The sequence below is a fragment of the Balaenoptera physalus genome (genome assembly GCF_965194825.1).
Source record: "Balaenoptera physalus genome assembly, chromosome: 1".
NCBI classification, from domain to species: Eukaryota; Metazoa; Chordata; class Mammalia; order Artiodactyla; family Balaenopteridae; genus Balaenoptera; species Balaenoptera physalus.
The window spans coordinates 116,999,717-117,022,713 of NC_138882.1; the positions used below are offsets into that span (position 1 = coordinate 116,999,717).

General features: G+C 39.2%; 3 long non-coding RNA genes across 3 annotated transcripts in view; 2 read left to right on the forward strand and 1 right to left on the reverse strand.

The window, feature by feature from the left end:
• The window catches only part of LOC309636613, a 657,692-nt gene that overhangs the window by 537,619 nt on the left and 97,076 nt on the right, over window positions 1-22,997 (forward strand). The gene's annotated exons all lie outside the window — the stretch shown is intronic.
• The window catches only part of LOC309636632, a 505,650-nt gene that overhangs the window by 60,347 nt on the left and 422,306 nt on the right, over window positions 1-22,997 (reverse strand). The window lies entirely within an intron of this gene.
• Window positions 576-22,382, forward strand: LOC309636591. Its single transcript, XR_014250092.1, has 2 exons — window positions 576-19,814; window positions 20,136-22,382. It is a non-coding gene; the product is annotated as an uncharacterized lncRNA (long non-coding RNA).

Below are 22,997 nucleotides of genomic sequence, written 5' to 3' on the forward strand. Positions count from 1 at the left end.
ACATGGAAGCAACGTAAGTGTCCATCGAGAGATGAATGGATAAAGAAGATGTGGCACATATATACAATGGAATATTACTCAGCCATAAAAAGAAATGAAATTGAGTTATTTGTAGTGAGGTAGATGGACCTAGAGTTTGTCACACAGAGTGAAGTAAGTCAGAAAGAGAAAAACGAATACCGCATGCTAACACATATATATGGAATCTAAAAAAAACAAAATGGTTCTCATGAACCTAGGGGCAGGACAGGAATAAAGATGCAGATGTAGAGAATGGACTTGAGGACACAGGGAGGGGGAAAGGTAAGGTGGGATGAAGTGAAAGCGTAGCATTGACATATATACACTACCAAATGTAAAATAGATAGCTAATGGGAAGCAGCTGCATAGCACAGGGAGATCAGCTCGGTGCTTTGTGACCACCTAGGGGGATGGGATAGGGAGGGTGGGAGGCAGGCGCAAGAGGGAGGGGTTATGGGGATATATGTATACATATAACTGATTCACTTTGTTGTACAGCAGAAACTATCACAACATTGTAAAGCAATTATACTCCGATAAAGATGTTAAAAAAAAAAAACCTATTATAACATCTAGCATATAGAAGGCCTTTAGTAAATGTCTAAATTAAATTGAATTATTGCTCTATTCCTGACTTGTCACAAACCTCCTTCAAAGCCAAAGTACAGTCTTAACTTTGAGGAAATTCTTACTAAAGCCCTAACTACAGACCGGCAAAGAGCCATTCACTTCTCAGTTATTCAATTTGAACACCTGGTATATGCCAGACAATGCACTAGATGCTGGCTTTGCAGTGATGAGCAAACCCACAGGACATTTGGCCCCATGAAACTTAGAGTCTAGTTTATCTAGTAGCTATGTAGTAAATGTAAGTAGATGATGTAATGATATATGATAGTTGCCTTCAAATATATAAAGAACTGTCTCACAGGAGAGAGGCTAAACTGATACTTAGAGGACAGAACTGGTCCCCATGAGTGGCAGTTACCACGATACAGATTTAAATAAGGACATTTTAGTACAGGGGTTTTGAACCCTGGGAAGGAATCACTTTGGGAAGTAAGGAGCTTCCCAGCACTAAAAGTCTGATGATGATCTGTCAGGGAATGCTGTATGAATAATAATAACAACAATAATAATGGTGGCTAACATTTATAAGTTTCTACCATAAACCAGGTACTGTACAACACTCTATGAAGGGGGTATTACTATCATTGTCATTTTGTAGGTGAGGAAACTGAGACCCAAGTGAGTCTTGAAGTCACATCTAGGCAGTCCAGCTCTGGATCCTGTGTGCTGGACTCCTTACTCCTCTGCCTTTCTGTTGAGAGATTCTGCTGTGAGTGGAAGGTGAGCAACGTGTTTCTTTCTAACGCTGAGATTTTCTGATTCTATAATTCTCTTTATTGGCACCTATACCCAAAGATGGCAATTGATCCAGAACCAGAAGCTGGGACCCAGGATGTGTAGTTTCATTGTGTAGTTAGGGTGATGTTAAGAAAGCCCTTCTGCAACAGCCCCCAGCCCACCACCTCCCAGGAGCAGCATCAACCCATTTCTGCAATCCTCTTACATGGGACCGTGGCGTTTTAACTTAAGGCTAAAATCTTTGTTTAAACACAAAGCGTTGAGAGGAGTCAGGCTTTAAGGTGATGAAAGGTCAAGAAATCATATCACAGAAGGAACTGTTGAAAGAATTGGATCTGCTTTGGTTAAAAAAAGAAGAAGAGAGAAAGAAAGAAAACGAACAAAGAGAGATATGTCTTAAAATCTTTGAAGAATTATTACTTAGAAGCTGAGGCTCACTTGCTTTTGTTTCTGCTAAAGGCACAATGGGAACCAATAGTGAAAATTATCTGGGGGCAGTTTTCTTTTCCACATTAAGAAAGGACTTGCTAATAATTGGCACTGCCAACCGTGGAATGGAGACATCCTGGGGATGTTGTAGATACCCCTTTATTAGAAGATTTCAGCAGGGATACTGGAGAAGAGATTCCTCCCTGGTTAACTGTTCTTCCTATCCTAAATTCTATGGTTCTTTGGTTAGTGGTCTGTAACTTTGTGCAGGTGTTAATAGCTGTGTTTGTGTGATTAAGAAAATTTTATTAAAAAATACTAAAAAACACAGATAAATAAAAAATCACCCATAATGCCACCACTTAAAGATTAATCCAAGGAAACATGCAAAGGCCTTGGCCCCTCTAATTCTGCCCTCCATCGTTCATAGCTTGGTTAAATTCATCAAAAGGTAAAGGAAGGCAATTGATAGTGTTAATGAGAGTTAATAATTAAAAGGACTAGATGACATGGTATTGGTTGTTATATATGTGTGTGTGTATATATGTTCTTATGTGTCATAAATATATACATTTACATATACATACATATGTACAATTTTAGAGCTGACTGATTCAAATCATGCCTTGAACTACATCTGCACCAAATTAAGAATGAAAATTGGCTTTTACAAATAAAACTTCATTTTATGATTTTTAAAAATTTCTTCTTTCACCTAAAGGCTAAATACAGCTGAAGTCAGTGTCTTCGGTTTCATTTTGGCTTAGAGGTAAAATGAGGCAGAGTGTACACAGGAGCGAGTGTGCACCTGTAGAGAGGTGGCAACAGTGCACTGACCCATAGGGGGCACGGGGATCTACAAGAGAGCTCACAGAGCACGCGCTTGATATTTTTCTCCATAAACCTGTTTCTCCTCTTGTCTTCCTCATCTCAGGAAAAGACAACTTCTGTGCAGTTGTTCAGACAAGAACAGAAGAGTCTTCCTTACCTTCCTGCAATCTCCATGTGCAACCAACCCATCAGCAAGTCCCCGGGACCCAGCCTCCAAATAGATCCCAAATCCAACCACCTCCTTCCACCACCACTATCTTTATCCAGGTGACCAGCATCTCTCTATACTGGGATAGTCTCTCTGCTTCCTGTCTTGTTGCTATAATCCTCTGTACATAGCACCCAGAGGGACTTTCCTATTAAATATAAATTCAATCATGGCAGTCCTCTGCCTAAACCCCCATCCCCCAATTGCTTCCCGTCACATTTAGCAAATATTCCAAACTCCTTTCTCTGGCTATAAAGCCCTCGATTACCTGATCCTGACTACCTCTTCTACACCCTCTTCTAGGCTTTCCCCAGCCATCCTGGCCTCTGGTCTGGTCATCTCCATCACCATTGGTGCCCACCTGGGAACCTCTAAGTTAGTGGTACTCTCGGCCTGGAATGTCAGTCACACTCATCTCTGCATGTCCATGTCCTTCTTTTGATTCAGCACTTGGCTGAGACATCACCTCACGGAGAGTTCTTACTGTATCATGTGAAGTAGTTACTCTCCATCCCATCACCTTATGTTAATTCTCTATGTAACTCTTGTATGCTCTGATTTATCTCTCTTGTTTCTTTCACTTTCCCTCTCTCTTGGTTTCTTGTCTGTCTCCCCTACCAGAATGCAAGACCCCCTTGTTAAGTGCTTAATCCTCAGATCCTAGAACAAAGCCTGGCACATAGTAAGTGTCCAATAAACATTTGCTGGAGAAATGAAAGTGTGAATGATTAGTGGCCCCAGACCATGAACATCCACTGCACTGACTTTTGCTTGTACCCAAACTCTCCTGGTCCTCACTGGATAATGTCAGTCTTTGCATGTTGTGGTAATGAGCCCAGCTCTGAGGTCTTGTAGCTACTGAATGAAAAGCCTAACTCTCAGGGCAGATTTGTGAACATGTGTGAAATCAAGCATGAAAAAGAAACCAAGACTTTCTTACATGGGTCTAATTTGTGAAGATAACTGCTAAGAAACTAGAATAGGCTGGAAGGAAACATCAGGATCAGGCAATTCCCCATTCGCTCTCAACATCACCAGCTCTCAGTCTGTTAAAATGCCGTCACTGATAGAGGCAGCCAAAGCCAGAAAATATGGGCGGCTCAACTTTTATAAGTGAATCCTCTGAGCGCCTTGTGTTCCTGTGGTGGTTGTGAATTGTACTGGTGTTGGCCAAATTTAATGGCACCAGGTGAGAGGGATGAATTGGTCCTTTATTCCTAAAGTCACTGTCCTGAATAAAACTCCAAAATGATTCCTACTGAATCAAATCTTTTAGTCAACAGTTTATTAGGTACTTACCATATTACAGCCATTTTCCTAGGTACTTTTACAGAAATATCATTTAATTCTCATTCTATCCCTATGAGTTTCCCCCTTTTATAGGTGGATAGACTTGGTTCCAGAGAGGTGAAATTACTTCTCAAGGTCACACAGCTAGGCATAGATGGAGTTGAAATTTGAACCCTGACTTTTTTTACAGTATAATTTTTTATTATTGAAGTATAGTTGATTTACAACGTTCTGTTAGTTTCAGGTGTACAGCACACTGATTCAGTTATATAAATATATATTCTTTTTCAGATTCTTTTCCCTTATAGGTTTTTACAGAATACTGAGTATAGTTATCTATCTTATATATAGTAGTATGTATATGTTAATCCCAAACTCCTAATTTATCCCTCCCCTGCACTTTCCCCTTTGATAACCATAAGTTTGCTTTCTATGTCGGTGTGAACCCTGACTTCTTAGCTATTAAGCTGTCACTTCCTTTGCTTGTCCCAGCCTTCCAGTCATAATTTGTCATGCTGTGTAGACCCACAAGTAGGGCTACAATTCTCAAAGTAAACTACTCATTTTGCACTCTGACGTGTACAGCAACTTCTGGAGTGTCTGGTCAGTGGGGAGCAACCCCAAGAGACCAGTCACCTCTAGGAACAATGATGCCTCAGAATTTCTGGACCCACAAAGCTGATGACAGCACCTTATGACCACGCCCCAGCCCCACCCAGGTGGCCTGCTCTAGTGGCCCTCAGCCTCCCGAGGTGACAGTATTTCTGTACCTGCACTGCAGATCAGGTTTCATTGGTAATCCGCCCACACCATCTCCCCAGCAGTCAGTGAATGTCTGCTTTTAGGGAGAAACCTTTGCTCATCTTTCCTTCTTAAACCAACTTACAGTTAAAAACTTATGAAGGAGTTTAGGCAGTGTCTTAAACAGATAAAGCTTTCAAAATGTTATTTTTTTTTCTAGCATCTCTTCCTTTTGAGACTGAAGTAGTACCACAGATCAGACAGGTGAGGGGCCGGTGGGGAGAGCAAGCCCTGTGACTCAGGCAGCTGGCACTGTGATAAGGGACACCAGACAAGGGCCTAAGAGCCGTGGACCACTGATCAGACCCCACCTTCTCCGGGCCAGCAGCACCCACAAACGCTCCCGGGCAGCACAGTGGATAGACACAAGTTACAGAAGAAAAAGCAGATTTGAGCGTTAAGCCTTTTTAATGCTGTTAATTTTACTCTGTATCAACTCATGTTCCACCTGGCCCTCTGACAACTGGCTAAAACTGCTTGTTAAAAAGTGCACATTCTCCACAACTGAAGAAGGAAACATGTTAAAACAAAGGCCCATCAGCTTGCAGACAATAGAGAAAATAATCTGTTCATAATTGTGGAAATATCAATGCTGTCAAAGGTAATTTTATGGTTCATTCAAACACTGAAGATAAATCATACTTTTTAAAAATAGTGACCATGTAGAGCGGATTTTAACCACAAGAAATGTCATTAAATGAGTGGATTTTAGTTGAGCAATGCAAAATGATTTTTTAAGATGTTTTTAGATGAGTCACAAAGCACTGTATTCACTAAACTCTTTTAATAGCAAAAAGTCATCTTTTACTCCTTTATTAAAGTTTTGTTCTTTTATCACCTAAAATAAAGTGGCCAAGTTCTATATAGAATTGATTTAAAAGGTAATTCAGTTCAACTAAAGTGTGTTATAGTTACTATGAGGCACTTAGATACAGTCTTTGATAATAATAGCTTTTTTTTTTTAAGTTAAGAATTTAACTGGCTCCAATTTCTATTTTTAAAATTAGTTTTGGAGTAGAAATCAGGCCTGTGGATTCTTTTGGCCTCAGAAAGGGATGGAATCACTTTCCAGTTGATCACTGACTTCCATTAAACCCATCTGCTGCCCCCAGCATTCCCAGAGCATCCAAGAAACACCGAGGCAGTACCCAGGAAAGTGAACTCTGTTACTAATGTCCTTGCTCTTTGTTGGGGTTCAAGGCTGGGGTCATTTTGGTGTTCTCCAAGGCAATTACAAAATCAAAGAATTGTTTAAAATGAAGGGAGGCAGAAAGAAGACAGAAGAAAGTTACTGATGGAATGGAATGGAAATTAACATTGCAAAATGTTTTTTTAAACTAGAGGGGGAAATAAGCCTTACACGGGGTGTTTCTGTTGCAGACAAACTTGCTTAAAAGTGTTAGCATTTAAATGGTCACACCTCAGGCTTTGAACTTAACACTCCATTAAGGGGCCGAGGGAGCTCACACCTCTGTCTGTGATGCCTTTCACTCTTGTTGAAGCCCAGGGAAGAGAAGGGGAGGAGAGAAGAGGAGGAAGGGGAGGAGCGGCCACAAAGGGAGCAATGACAAGGTTGTTCAGAGAAGGTGACAGTGCTGGTGTGCCCACTGTCCTTGTGCAATTACCAGCAGCATCTGCTTTCAATCCCAAAGTGTCCTGATTTGGATAATTAATTTTGTGGTCACCAAATAGGGTATAGAATGTCTAAAACGATAGTGGCAAAGTTATAGTCATTAATGTCTGTAAATAACCATGGAAATAACATTTGTTTTTGGACAGTAAGCTTTGGTTCAGATATTTATTTCTGTGTCATTTCACATGCTAAGACTAAGTTTTCCTGAGCAGATTCAAAGAGTTAAAGTATCCTGGAAAGGGATCCTAGAGGCTATACGGTTGTCATTTCACAAATGAGAAACTGAGGCTCAAAGAGGTTGACTTGCCTAAGGCCACACAGCTAGTTAAAAGAATTGCTGGGAATAGGACTTAGGTCTCCTACATGTAAATTATACATTTTCAGTGTGTCAGATATTTTCAGGGAAGTAAATAATGTTCTCAAGATGGAGGCATAAAATATAGAAGTTGTGATGAATTATCTTTCTTTAAGTCAGAGGGCTGAGAGATCAGTAGAAGGGGTTGGGGAACACAGAGAACAAGCACTGGCTCCTAGGATGAAGTTTCTGATGCCCCCTGATGACTTCAGCTGAGAAGGAGACCAGTAATTCTCTTGGAATGAACAGAAGCCAGGAATCAAATTAGTTTTTGGCTTAGCAATTTAATAGGTGATTTATTCTGGTCAAAGTTCCTGAATGTCTTTAAAACTCCCATTTCCTTATCTATAAAGTGGGTATAAAGTTAATATTCATCTCAGATGACTGTTGTGAAGATTAAATAAAACAGTCTATAAAGCACTTAGCCCAGTGCCTGGCACATGGTTATACCTTCAGAAATCCTTAGCTATCATTATCATCATCACCATCATCTCCATCATCACAACCAGCAGCAGCGGCAGCTTTTTTCCTTCTCCTCTTCCAGCCTGAGTGCTCTGACAGCTGATTTCACAATACACTCATCCCTTTCTCTTATATAATGCTCTACCTTAATCTCATTTAGTTCCACACATTCACAGAGACCGATATTATTGTTCTTTTTTAGCAGATCATGAAACAGTCGCAGAAAGATTAAATAATTTGTTCAAGACCACACCACCAGTAAGTGATGGAAGCAGAATTGAAACCTAACTTTTCTTATCTTTTCAATTTGTCTGTCCCTGGTAAGAAATTATAGGGTGGAGTGCTCAGATGAGAGTGAGGAGGGGGAGAAGGCAGCTGGGAGTTGACCTTGCCTAGACGGTAGATGTGTTGGAAAAGTGACATTAGGCAGATCACTCTTTATCACACTGTTCTGCAGGTGTTGCCCACATACAATTAAGATTTCTTTGTGTAGTCAGTCAAAGAATGCAAACTTAAAATCTTGAGATAGCTTGGACTCAGCCTTCAGAAAGAGAAGAGATGCTATTTGTGTCCTTAACAGAAAATACCCTAATAAGACCCAGAAAAGAAAGTCAAGCCAAGACAGTAGTCCCAGTGTCCTTGAGGTCAGTACCTCTATTGAGACATGACCCAGCCAAGTAAGGAGACCTGGGCTCTGAGGAGTTCCTGGGGCACTCTGCTCTTTTCATACCCTTCACTTGGGTAGAAACCACGTCAGGTACTCAACTTCTTTGTGGTTCATGTTTCTTTGTCATTTTTGTGGAATATTTGGGATTAATTTGGTTGCCATTAGGACTCTTCCAGTGAAATGATCCTTTGTATCATCACAATTAGTTGATTTGGAGTTATTTCTAATCATACAATTAGGGCTTCCAATGAAGGGCAGAATAATTCTACTAATAAAAGCTAATTAATAAAAGCACAAGCCAAATAGAGACCACAACAAAGTGACAGGAATCCTTCTCTATTCACATACCTCAGAACACTCACAATGAATAGACCAAGGGTCCTCACATTCCCTGAGACCCCCCCCAAGAGTTCTCTGTTTTGGTTCCATATGACTGTCTGTAACTTCCAGTAATTCAATGATTATGTGTGCTTGTTTTGGAGTCAAAGAAACTTGAATATGAATCTTATCCCTATCCTTTCCACCTTGGGACAACAGACAGGTGATTCAAACTCTCTAAGCTGTCATTTCCACAAGTTAAAATAGAGATGATACTAACCTCATAATGTATGCCATGCACTTAGCTCTGTCCTGGCACATAATAAATGCCCAGTAAGTGGTAGCCATCCTAGTCTGCTTGCATCCTTGCTGAAAGGTATTTGAGCTGTGGTAGAAGAGCATACCTCCCCACAATTCTCCCACCCTTCCGGTCACCTCCCTCTTTGGGGTAGATCTACTGGATTAGCTTAGGCCACTGGCTGCTTTAGCATTAGGTAAGCAAGTAAGGGAACATTCTCTCTCTTCCTTCTACCTTGAAGGTCCTTTCCTTGACTGTACCCTGATTATTGTATCAATTAACTCATGAAAACTGTTAATCAAATCTGCAAATTATACCAAGCCAAGAGAAATAGCAAAGAAAGAATATGAACCAAAAAAATTCCAAAAGTTTTCAAAATGAATAGAATCTAACATGATAGAATGTAATAGGGACAAGTGCAAGGTCCTTCATTTGAGTCCAAACAAACCCCAGATGCATGAGGATCAGACTATAAGAAGAAAAAAAAAAACCCTTAAACTTTCAAAACCCTTAAAATTTTGAAACTAAACTCAGTTTAGTTAATATTGTGATATTTCTACCAAAAAAGGGATATAACTTTGCCTACTATGTAGACACATGGTCTGGGAGCCTAGAATGAGGGGCATCGTCCATTCAGTGTTGCTGGATCAGGCAGACCACTAGACCTGGTACAAGGGGACAGATTTTAGCTTTTTATCCTTATTTCAAGAATCAAGGGAGTTAGTGAATTTTGTAACATTAGGGTTGTTCAAACATCAGCTAAATGAAGATTTTGTTGGGGCATTCATTGTTAAGGAGATTCAGGTATCAGATGGATGTTTGGACCAGAAGTCATTACGGTCTCTTTCAACCAGAGAGCATACTTATGGTAATTTACCATCTCATAGGGCCAATAATCTTCTTATCCAAACATATATTTGATCTCTTTATAATTTCCAAGGAAGTGAGCAAATAGATAGAAGAGTCCAAGGTCACAGGTGTAGGTTTCTTTATTATTTTGAATAACAAGCTTCCCTGAGTCTGACTACTCTGATTACCCCATTTGTTTCTTTCTCAAAGAAAATTGCTTTCCAAAAGTAGGTATGACCTGGCTTCTCTTGACCCTGCATCATCTTAGTCATTTCCTCCTTTGGGCTTGTGTTCAGCTACCCCTGCCCTTTTGATTGTCCCAATATCCTCACTCTTCTAATCCATCACCTCCTTCAAATTCTGCCTTCATGCTGGCCTTCTCTAAGAGAACCTCCTGGTTTCTTATATTCTTCTAAGCTCCTCAGGGGCTCTCTGTTGTACGCCCACACTTGCTTACTTGTTGCCCATGAATCATTCTCCAGTTGTTTCATGTTTCTGTGACTCTCCAACAGAACTCTAAACTCCTAGAGGGCAGTGAACCTCTGTCAATGGAGATAAAAAAGAAGAAGGGCTCTGGATTTTCCTAATGATCGCAAAACACTGGGCACAAAGCAACCTCTGGGAGCCTAAGATCCATCAAACAACAGTGAAATTCCACTAGGATTAAGGTTAGATGGGGCAACCCAAGTTTCGGAAGATCAGAGACATTTATATTCTGTTCTGAGTAGTTCAACAGTCCTTCCAAATCACCAGGACTGCAGACATAAAAGTTTCGTCTAGCCACTAGCTCTAGCTGAACATATCACAGGTTACTTAAAGTGCAATTTATTTTTAATAGAAAAATTGATTCTAGAATGAAACATGAAGTAGTCTTTTTTTGGTTTTTTTTTTCGGTAGTAGACTAACCTTTTAAAGAATAGCATTCTTGCCCTAGAGAGGGGCATAAAAGTTTAAAAGGTTATTTTCCACATTACACATAACCCGCATGCTCACCTTTCCTATCTCTTTGCCAGATCAGCCTGTGGCGCTAACTCACTGAAAATATCGGCTCCATTAATGCATGATTTACTTCTCTTTACTTGGCAAAATACAGACCCCGTCTTTCGAAGCAAATTCAAGCTTTTGTAATTCACTACCTCCTCTGTGAGATGTGATGGCATGGAGTTTTCCCTTCAAAACATGAATGAGCAAAGCAACTGTGTTGCTGAAGAGAGGTCTTCCCTGACCCACCCAGAGGAGTTGGTTGCTCCCTGATGTGAGTTCCTATGGCACTTTTAACTTCCTGCTCTTCTTAAACTTACAATGGCTGATCATAATTATTTGCTTACACATATTTGTTACACTCATCTCTGTCACCTACTCCAACTGCCAACTCAACGAGAGCAGAAATTCTGTCCTGTCCATCTGTTTGTAACCTCACGATACAGGTGCCATGGTGTGCAATCCGGATCCCTCTCAGGACAAAGCTTCAATTCCCCCAGCTGCTGGGATTGCTGCCTGCTGTCAGCTCACAGCTGAGTCTCTTTTCTGGAATTTCACACAGCTGAATAAAGCTGCCCTACCCAAGAATTCACCCACATCCAACTACTGGTCAATGTGAGCATACAAAGGCCTGGCCTCATTGCCTCAATTCCGGATAACTCTGAAGGTTCCCCTCACCCCCAATCTCTGTGCTTTCAGCCAATCCTCAATTGCAGCTGCATCACAGTTCAACTTCTCTTCTGCCAAGCCCGGCTTCCCCCACTTCCTCATAGATGTTGTTCCTGAGAGCCTTCTGCAACAAATCTCCTGCACACAAGTCTCCATCTCTAAGTCTGTTTCCCAGGGAACCAAACTTAAGACACCCCAGACCCTAGCACAGTATCTAGTGCACAATAGGCTTTCCATTACTATTTGGTAAAAGACTGAGTGAATGAAGTACACAGGAAATTAACAAATAATAACAATTTTACATTCCAACATTTCACTCCCACTATTCTCCCTACCCCATCCAGCCAGGGGCAGCCAATGATCCTTGGCAGCCAATGTAGACAAATATTAACTGAGCTTTTAAAAAAGCAAACATTATAATACAGTCTCATGCCATTCTAAATGAATATAGAGGAAGTATTTAAGACAACTATATTGTAAATGGGGGGGAGAGGTAAAGGGACATAGAGAGATAAACTTTCTATACTTTACTTGAACTGGTAAAATAGTGACACCAATATGTTGTATAAGTTATGTATACATAATGTCATACCTAGAGAAACTACTAAAGGGGCTATACAAAGAGGTAAATTTAAAACCACTACAGATGAATCAAACTGGAATTCTAAAAAAAGTTCAAAAATCTCACCAGAAGGTAGGAAAAAGAAAACAGAAAAACAAGAAACAGAAAACAAAAAGAAAAAAAATGCCAGATTTAAGCCCTAACACATCAATAATTATTAAAAAAAAGTACATGGTATAAATATACCAATTAAAGGACAAAGGTTAACAGAGTGGGTTAAAACCATGACTCAGCTATATGCTGTCAACAAGTAACACACATCAAGTATAACAGTATAAGCAGGTTGAAGGTCAAAGTATATCATGCAAAGATATATCATGCAAATATTAATCAAAGGAAAGCAGGAGTAGGTACAGTAATACCAAATAAAGTAGACTTTAAAGCAAAGAAAATTACCAGAGACAGAGAGGGGCATTATATAATGAAAAAAGGGACAATCTACCAAGAAGACATATACATCCTAAATGTTTATGTACAGAGCTGTAAAATAAGTAAAGAAAAAACTGTTAGAACTGAAAGGATATATAAGCAAATCTACAAATATAGCTGGAGACTTCAAAACTCCTCTCCCAACAACTGATAGAACAACTAGACAGAGAATAAGCAAGGATATAGAAGAAAACACCATCATCAACCAATAGGATTTAATTTACACTTGTAGAACACTTCACCCAAAAAACAACAGGATAAATGTCCTTTTCAAATGCCCAGGGAACATATACTAAGATAATATGGTGGGCCTTAAAAAAATACTTAACAAATTTAATAGAAAATATACCCAAAGTGTTCTCCAACACAATTCTATAAACTACAAATTAATAATAGAAAGTTAATAGGAAAATTTTTAAACATTTTAAAATGAAACAGCACATTCCTAAATAATCAATAGGCCAAAGGTGAAGCTCTCAAGAAAATAAAAATACATTGAACTGAATTATATGAAAAGACAACATATTAATATTTTGGGGACACAGCTAAAACAGTGGTGAGAGGGAAATTTATAACATTAGAAGGAATACAGAAGAAAAGAGGAAAAGCCTCAAATCAGTAATCTAAGATCTCACCTGAAGGGGACTAGTGCTCCACAGCTAGCCAGGAGGGAATCCAGGAAAAAGTGTGGACCTGCCAGAGAGGCAAGAGACCTTTGTTTCGGGGTGTGCAAGGAGAGGGGATTCCTTCCCAGTGTGCCCACAGAAAGCAGAGCACTCCCTAAGCAAGCTCCGGAGATGGGCACAAGCTGCGACTATCAACTCGGACCCGAGAGACGGGCATAAACCGCTAATGCTGCAGTTGCTGCCACCAGGAATGCTGTGTGCAAGCGTAGGTCACTATCCACACACCCCCAGGAGCCTGTGCAGCCCGCCACTGCCAGGGTCCCGTGATCCAAGGACAACTTCCACGGGAGAACGCATGGCACGCCTCAGGCTGTTGCAACGTCATGCTGGCCTCTGCCACCTCAGGCTCGCCCCACATTCCAATTATGACTACTGTACCCCTCCTTCCCCCCAACCTGAGTGAGCAAGAGAGCCCTAATCAGTTGCTGCTTTAACCCCTCCTGTCTCGGCGGGGAACAGACTCCTGAGGGGGGCCTACACGTACAGGCGGGTCCAAAACCAAAGCTGAAACCCAGGAGCTGTGGGAACAAAGAAGAGAAAGGGAAATTTACCCGTGCAGCCTCAGGAGCAACAGATTAAATACCCACAATCAACTTGATGTACCCTGCATCTGAAGAATAGCCGAATAGACAACGAACGTTCCCAAAATTGAGACAGTGGACTTTGGGAGCAAATGTAGACTTGGGCTTTGCTTTCTGCATCTAATTTGTTTCTGGTTTTATGTATATCTTAGTTTAGTATTTAGAGTTTATTATCATTGATGGATTTGATTATTGATTTGGTTGCTCTCTTCCTTTTTTTTTAAATATATAAATTATTTTTTCCTTTTTCTCTTTTTGTGAGTGTGTATGTGTATGCTTCTTTGTGTGATTTTGTCTTTATAGGTTTGCGTTTACCATTTGTCCTAGGGTCCTGTCCGTCTTTCTTTCTTTTTTTAAAAAAATCTTTCTTCCTTTTCTTCTGAGCCTTGTAGCTGGCAGGATCTTGGTGTTCTGGCCAGGTGTCAGGCCTGAGCCTCCGAGGTGGGAGGGCCGAGTCCAGGACATTGGACCACCAGAGACCTCCTGGCTCCAAGTAATATCAATCAGCGAGAGCGCTCCCAGAGATCTTCATCTCAACACTAACACCCAGCTCCACCCAGCGGCCAGTAAGCTCCAGTGCTGGAAGTCCCATGCCAAACAACTAGCAGGACAGGAACACAACCCCATCCTTTAGCACAGAGGCTGCCTAAAGTCATAATAAGGCCACAGACACCCCAAAACACACCACCAGACATGGACCTGCCCACCAGAAAGACAATATCCAGCCTCATCTGCCAGAACACAGGCACCAGTCCCCTCCACCAGGAAACCTACACAACCCACTGAACCAACCTCACCCACTGGGGGCAGGCACCAAACATAATGGGAACTACGAACCTGCAGCATGTGAAAAGGAGACCCCAAACATAGTGAGTTAAACAAAGTGAGAAAACAGAGAAATATGCAGCAGATGAAGGAGCAAGGTAAAAACCCATCAGACCAAAAAATGAAGAGGAAATAGGCAGTCTACCTGAAAAAGAATTCAGAATAATGATAGTAAAGATGATTCAAAATCTTGGAAATAAAATGGAGAAAATACAAGAAACGTTTAACAAGGACCTAGAAAAACTAAAGAGCAAACAAACAATGATGAACAACACAATAAATGAAATTAAAAATTCTCTAGAAGGAATCAATAGCAGAATAACTGAGTCAGAAGAACGGATAAGTGACCTGGAAGATAAAATAGTGGAAATAGCTGCCACAGAGCAGAATAAAGACAAAACAATTGAGGACAGTCTCAGAGACCTCTGGGACAACATAAAATGCACCAACATTCGAATTATAGAGGTCCCAGAAGAAGAAGAGAAAAAGAAAGGGTCTGAGAAAATATTTGAAGAGATTCTAGTTGAAAACTTCCCTAATATGGGAAAGGAAATAGTCAATCAAGTCCAGGAAGCACAGAGAGTGCCTTACAGGATAAATACAAGGAGAAACGTGCCAAGACACATATTAATCAAATTATCAAAAATTAAATTCAAAGAAAAAATATTAAAAGCGGCAAAGGAAAAGCAACAAATAACATAAAAGGTAAACCTCATAAGGTTAACAGCTGATCTTTCAGCAGAAACTCTGCAAGCCAGAATAGGGTGGCAGGACGTATTTAAAGTGATGAAAGGGGAAAACCTACGACCAAAATTACTCTACCCAGCAAGGATCTCATTCAGATTCTATGTAGAAATTAAAACCTTTACAGAGAAGCAAAAGTTAAGAGAATTCAGCACCACCAAACAGCTTTACAACAAATGCTAAAGGAACTTCTCTAGGCAGGAAACACAAGAGAAGGAAAGACCTATAATAACAAACCCAAATCAATTAAGGAAATGGTAATAAGAACATATGTATCGATAATCACCTTGCATGTAAATGGATTAAATGCTCCGAACAAAAGACACAGGCTCGCTGAATGGATACAAAAACGAGACCTGTATATATGCTGTCTACAAGAGACCCACTTCAGACCTAGGGACACATACAGACTGAAAGTGAGGGGATGGAAAAAGATATTCCATGCAAATGGAAATCGAAAGCTGGAGTAGCAATACTCATATCAGACAAAATAGACGTTAAAATAAAAACTATTACAAGAGACAAAGAAGGACACTACATAATGATCAAGGGATCAATCCAAGAAGAAGATATAACAACTGTAAATATTTGTGCACCCAAGATAGGAGCACCTCAATACATAAGATAAATGCTAACAGCCATAAAAGGGGAAATCGACAGGAACACAAAAATGGTAGGGGACTTTAACATCCTACTTTCACCAATGGACAGATTATCCCAAATGAAAATAAATAAGGAAACACAAGCTTTAAATGATACATTAAACAAGATGGACTTAATTGGTATTTATAGGACATTCCATCCAAAAACAACAGAATACACTTTCTTCTCAAGTGCTCCTGGAACATTCTCCAGGATAGATCGTATCTTGGGTCACAATTCAAGCCTTGGTATATTTAAGAAAATTAAAATCATATCACGTATCTTTTCTGACCACAATGCTATGAGACTAGATACCAATTACAGGAAAAAACTGTAAAAAATGAAAACACATGGGAGCAAAACAATACACTACTAAATAACCAAGAGATCATTGAAGAAGTCAAAGAGGAAATCAAACCATACCTACACACAAATGACAATGAAAACACGATGACCCAAAACCTATGGGATGCAGCAAAAGCAGTTCTACGAGGGAAGTTTATAGCAATACAATCCTACCTCAAGAAACAAGAAACATCTCAAAAAAACAACCTAACCTTACATCTAAAGCAATTAGAGAAAGAAGAACAAAAGAACCCCAAAGTTAGCAGAAGGAAAGAAATCATAAAGATCATATCAGAAATAAATGAAAAAGAAATGAAGGAAACTATAGCAAAGATCAATAAAACTAAGAGCTTCTTCTTTGAGAAGATAGACAAAATTGATAAACCATTAGCCAGATTCACCAAGAAAAAAAGGGAAAAGACTCAAATCAATAGAATTAGAAATGAAAAAGAAGTGAGAACTGACACTGCAGAAAGACAAAGGATCATGAGAGATTACTACAAGCAACTATATACGAATAAAATGGACAACCTGGAAGAAATGGACAAATTCTTAGAAAACCACAACCTTCTGAGACTGAACCAGGAAGAAATAGAAAATATAAACAGGCCAATCCCAAGCACTGAAATTGAAGCTGTGATTAAAACCGCCCAACAAACAAAAGCCCAGGACCAGATGGCTTCACAGGTGAATTCTATCAAACATTTAGAGAAGCTCTAACACTATCCTTCTCAAACTCTTCCAAAATATAGCAGAGGGAAGAACACTCCCAAACTCATTCTGCGAGGCCACCATCACCCTGATACCAAAACCAGACAAAGACGTCACAAAAAAAGAAAACTACAGGCCAATATCACTGATGAACATAGATGCAAAAATCCTCAACAAAATACTAGTAAACAGAATCCAACAGCACATTAAAAGGATAATACACCATGATCAAGTGGGATTTATCCCAGGAATGCAAGGATTCTTCAATATATGCAAATCAATCAATGTGATACACCATATTAACAAATTGAAGGAGAAAAACCATATGATCATCTCAATAGATGCAAAAAAAGCTTTTGACAAAATTCAGCACCCATTTATGATAAAAACCCTCCAGAAAGTAGGCATAGAGGGAACTTTCCTCAACATAGTAGAGGCCATATATGACAAACCCACAGCCAACATGGTTCCCAATGGTGAAAAACCGAAACCATTTCCACTAAGATCAGGAACAAGACAAGGTTGCCCACTCTCACCACTGTTATTCAACATAGTTTTGGAAGTTTTAGCCACAGCAATTAGAGAAGAAAAAGAACTAAAAGGAATCCAAATTGGAAAAGAAGAAGTAAAGCTATCACTGTTTGCAGATGACATGATACTATACATAGAAAATCCTAAATATGCTACCAGAAAACTACTAAAGCTAATCAACGAATTTGGTAAAGTAGCAGGATAAAAAATTAATGCACAGAAATCTCTTGCATTCCTATACACTAATGATGAAACATCTGAAAGAGAAATCAAGGAAACACTCCCATTTACCACTGCAACAAAAAGAATAAAATACCTAGGAATAAACCTACCTAAGGAGACAAAAGGCCTGTATGCAGGAAACTATAAGACACTGATGAAAGAAATTAAAGATGATACAGACAGATGGGGAAGAATCAACATTGTGAAAATGACTATACTACACAAAGCAATCTACAGATTCAATGCAATCCCTATCAAATTACCAATGGCATTTTTCACAGAACTAGAACAAAAAATTTCACAATTTTTATGGAAACACAAAAGACCGCTAATAGCCAAAACAATCTTGAGGAAGAAAAACAGAGCTGGAGGAGTCAGGCTCCCTGACTTCAGACTATACTACAAAGCTACAGTAATCAAGACAGTATAGTGTGGCACAAAAACAGAAATATAGATTAATGGAACTGGGTAGAAAGCCCAGAGATAAACCCATGCACCTATGGTCACCTTATCTTTGATTAAGGAGGCAAGAATATACAATGGAGAAAAGACAGCCTCTTCAATAAGTGGTTCTGGGAAAACTGGACAGCTACATGTAAAAGAATGAAATTAGAACACTCCCTAACACCATACACAAAAATAAACTCAAAATGGATCAAGGACCTAAATGTAAGGCCAGACACTATAAAACTCTTAGAGCAAAACACGGGCAGAACACTCTATGACATAAATCACAGCAAAATCCTCTTTGTCCCACCTCCTAGAGAAATGGAAATAAAAACAAAAATAAACAAATATGAATTAATGAAACTTAAAGATTTTGCACAGCAAAGGAAACCATAAAGAAGATGAAAAGACAACCCTCAGAATGGGAGAAAATATTTGCACACAAACAACTGACAAAGGATTATTCTCCAAAATATACAAGCAGCTCATGCAGCTCGATATTCAAAAAACAAGCAACCCAATCCAAAAATGGGCAGAAGACCTAAATAGACATTTCTCCAAAGCATATATACAGATTGCCAAGAAACACATGAAAGGATGCTCAACATCACTAATCATTAGAGAAATGCAAATCAAAACCACAATGAGTTATCACCTCACACCGGTCAGAATGACCATCATCAAAATAATCTACAAACAATAAATACTGGAGAGGGGTGGAGAAAAGGGAACCCTCTTGCAGTGTTGGTGGGAATGTAAAGTGATACAACCACTGTGGAGAATAGTATGGAGGTTCCTTAAAAAACTAAAAATAGAACTACCATAAGACACAGTCATCCCCTGAGAAAACCATAATTCAAAAAGAATCATGTAACACATTGTTCATTGCAGCACTATTTACAATAGCCAGGACATGGAAGTAACCTTAGTGTCCATCGACAGATGAATGGATAAGAAGATGTGGCACATATATACAATGGAATATTACTCAGCCATAAAAGGAAATGAAATTGAGTTATTTGTAGTGAGGTGGATGGACCTAGAGCCTGTCATACAGAGTGAAGTAAGTCAGAAAGAGAAAAACAAATACCGTATGCTAACACATATATACGGGATCTAAAAAAAAAAAGGTTCTGATGAACCTAGGGGCAGGATAGGAATAAAGATGCAGACGTAGAGAATGGACTTGAGGACATGGGGAGGGGGAATGGTAAGCTGGGACGAAATGAGAGAGTGGCATGGACATATATACACTACCAAATTTAAAATACATAGCTAATGGGAAGCAGCCGCATAGCACAAGGAGATCAGCTCGGTGCTTTGTGACCACCTAGAGGGGTGGGATAGGGAGGGTGGGAGGGAGACACAAGAGGGAGGGGATTGGGGATATATGTATATATATAGCTGATTCACTTTGTTATATAGCAGAAACTAACACAACATTGTAAAGCATTTATACTCTAATAAAGATGTTTTAAAAATGTAAAAATAAATAACAAGAAAATAAATAAATGAAGCTAAAAAAATCAAAAGACGATGACACACTACACATGAGATGAAAACATTTGCAAACCACATATCCCACCAAAGACTAGTATCTAGCATATATAAAGTACTCTCAAAATTTAAAAGCGAAAAAGAAAATCTAAATAGGAAATGGACAAAACATGCACAGACATTTCACTGAAGATCATGTATAGATGGCAAATGAGCACATAAAAAGATGTTGAGCATCATTGGTCATTTGAAAAATGCAAGCTCAAATCACAATGAGATATCACTACACACCTATCTGAATGGCTGTAAGAAAAAATTGTGGAAAAAATTTTCACCAATTGGTGGTGAAAAGGTAGTATGGAGGGCTTCCCTGGTGGTGCAGTGGTTGAGAATCTGCCTGCCAATGCAGGGGACACGGGTTCGAGCCCTGGTCTGGGAAGATCCCACATGCCGCGGAGCAACTAGGCCCGTGAGCCACAACTACTGAGCCTGCGCATCTGGAGCCTGTGCTCCGCAACAACAGAGGCCGCGATAGTGAGAGGCCCGCGCGCCGCAATGAAGAGTGGCCCCCGTTCTCTGCAACTAGAGAAAGCCCTCGCACAGAAACGAAGACCCAACACAGCTAAATAAATAAATAAATAAATAAATTTATTTAAAAAAAAAAAAAAAAAAGGTAGTATGGAGAGAAACTGTATTATTCATCAATTGTTGGTAGGAACATAAACTGGTACAGCCCTCTGGAAAAGTGTTTGGCATTTTCTAAAAAAGCTAAACCTACAACTAGCATATGACTCAGCAGTTATGCTCCTTGGCATTTATCACAGAGAAACGAAAGCTTATGTTCACACAAATCTGCCCATGAATGTTTACAGCAGCCATATTCATCATAGCCCTAAGCTGGAAATCACTTGATGTCCTTCAGTGGGTGACTGGTTAAATAAACTCTGGCCCATCTATACCAGGGAATACTATTAAGCAATAAAAAGGAACAGACCAATGATACATGCAACAGCCTGGATAAATCTTCAGAGAATCATGCTGAGTGAAAATAAGTCAAACCCAAAAGTTATACATTGTATGATTCCATTTATATAATTTCTTGAAAGGACAAAATTATAGAAATGGAGAAGAAATTAGTGGTTGCCAGGGGTTAAGGAGGGGTGGTGAGTGGGAACGAAGTGGGTGTGGCAGTAAAAAGGTACCAGAAGAGATCTTTATGGTGGTGGAAATGCTCTATATCTTTACTGTATCAATATCAATATCCTGGTTGTGTATTGTACTATAGTTTTGTAAGATGTTATCACTGAAAGAAAACACTTGATCTCTCTGTACTATATCTTACAACTGCATGTGGCCCTACAATTACCTCTGAATGAAAAGTTCCATTATAAAGGGACAACATTGGATTTGTCAATGATATCTTGGATATGACACTGAAGGTACAGGTAACAAAAGAAAAAATAGACAAATTGAAGTTCATGAAAATTTAAAAATTTTGTACATCAAAAACACTGTCAACAGAGTAAGAAAGAAACACACAAAATGGGATAAAATATTTCAAATCATGTCTCTGATAAGGGATTAATATCCAGAACATATGGGGAACTCCTAAAACTCAACAACAAAAAACCCAATTCAAAAATGGGTAAAAGACTTGAACAGACATTTCTCCAATGAAGACATACAAATGGCCAACAAGCACTTGAAAAGATGCTCATTACCACTCATCGTTAAGGAAATGCAAATCAAAACTACAATCAAATACCACCTCACACCCATTAGGATGACTACTATTTTTCGTAAAATGGAAAATAACTGGTGTTGGTAAGGATATGGAGAAACTGAAACCTTTGTGTATTGTTGGTGGAAATGTAAAATAGCAGAGCTGTTATGGTGGTTCCTCAGAAAATTCAAAACAGAATCACTATATGACCCAGCAATTCCACTTCTGGGTATGTACCCAAAAAGAATTGAAAGCAGGGTCTCAAAGAGATATTTGTACACCCATGTTCATAGTAGCATTATTCATAATAGCCAAAAGGTGAAAGCAACTCAAGTAGTCATCAATGGAGGAATGGGTAAGCAAAATGTGGTACAGTTGACCCTTGAACAATGCAGGAGTTAAGGGCATCCACCCCCCCCCGAAGCCTAAAAGCCATGTATAATTTTACAGTTCCTCCTCCATATCCATGGTTCTGCATCTGTAGATTCAACTAACTACAGATTGTGTAGTACTGTAGTATGTATTTATCGAAAAAAATCCAAGTATAAGTGGACGCATGCAGTTCAAACCCATGTTGTTCAAGGGTCAACTGTATATATATACAATGGAATATTATTCAGCTGTAAAAAGGAAGGAAATTCTGACAAATGCTACACATGGATGAAACTTGAGGATATTATGCTAAGTGAAATAAGCCAATTACAAAAAGACAAATACTGTATGGTACCTAGAGTAGTCAAATTCATAGAGACAGGAAGAAAATAGTGATTTCCAGGGGCAGGAGTAAAGGGGGAATGGGAAATTATTGTTTAATGACAAGAGTTTCAGTTTTGCAAGATGAACAGTTCTGGAGATGGATGGTGGTACTTGTTCCACAACAGTATGACTGTACTTAACATTACTGAACTGTACATGTAAAAATGGTTAAGATGATAAATTTTATGTTATATGTATTTTGCCACAAACACAGAAAATGAAAAACAAAGAAGGACGTCACAGACTTTGTGTTTTCTCATATCTATCCAGACATGGAGGAACAAAATGTACTCGAATGCATTTGATTAAAACTGGGATAGGTTATCAGACGTTCCCAGAGCCTTGGTGAATTGCCTCTCAAAACCATCCCACTCCCCCTGCTCTCAATCTTTGCTCACCATGTGGCTTTCTTTTTTTTTCTTTTATGTCTTTCTTTTATTTTTTTTAAACAAAAATTTTATGTATTTAAGGTGTAACACACGATGATTTGATATACTTAGTGAAAGGATTACAACAATCAAGCTAATTAACATATCATCTCCCCACACAGTTACCATTTTTTTGTGCTGAGAGTACATGAAATCTATTCTATCAAATTTCCAGTATTCAATACAGTATTATTAACTACAGTCACCGTGCTGTACATTAGATCACTGGACTTTTTCATTCTACATAACTCCAACTTTGTACCCTTAATTAACATTTTCCCATTTCCCCCACCTCCCCTCCCCTGGTAACCACTGTTCTACTCTGTGCTTCTATGTATTTGACTTTGTTAGATACCACATGTAAGTAGATCAGTTTTTTCTTTCTGTGTCTGGCTTACTTCACTTAGCATAATGTCCACTAGGTTTATCCACGTTGTCACAAATGGCAAGATCTTGTTTTCTAAGGCTGAATAATACTCCACTGTATACACAATTTCTTTGTCCATTCATCCAGATGGACACTTAAATTGTTTTCATATCTTGGCTGTTGTGAATAACGCTGTAATGAACATGGGAGTGCAGCAGTATCTTGGAGATACTGATTTCATTTTCTTTGGGTATATGCTCA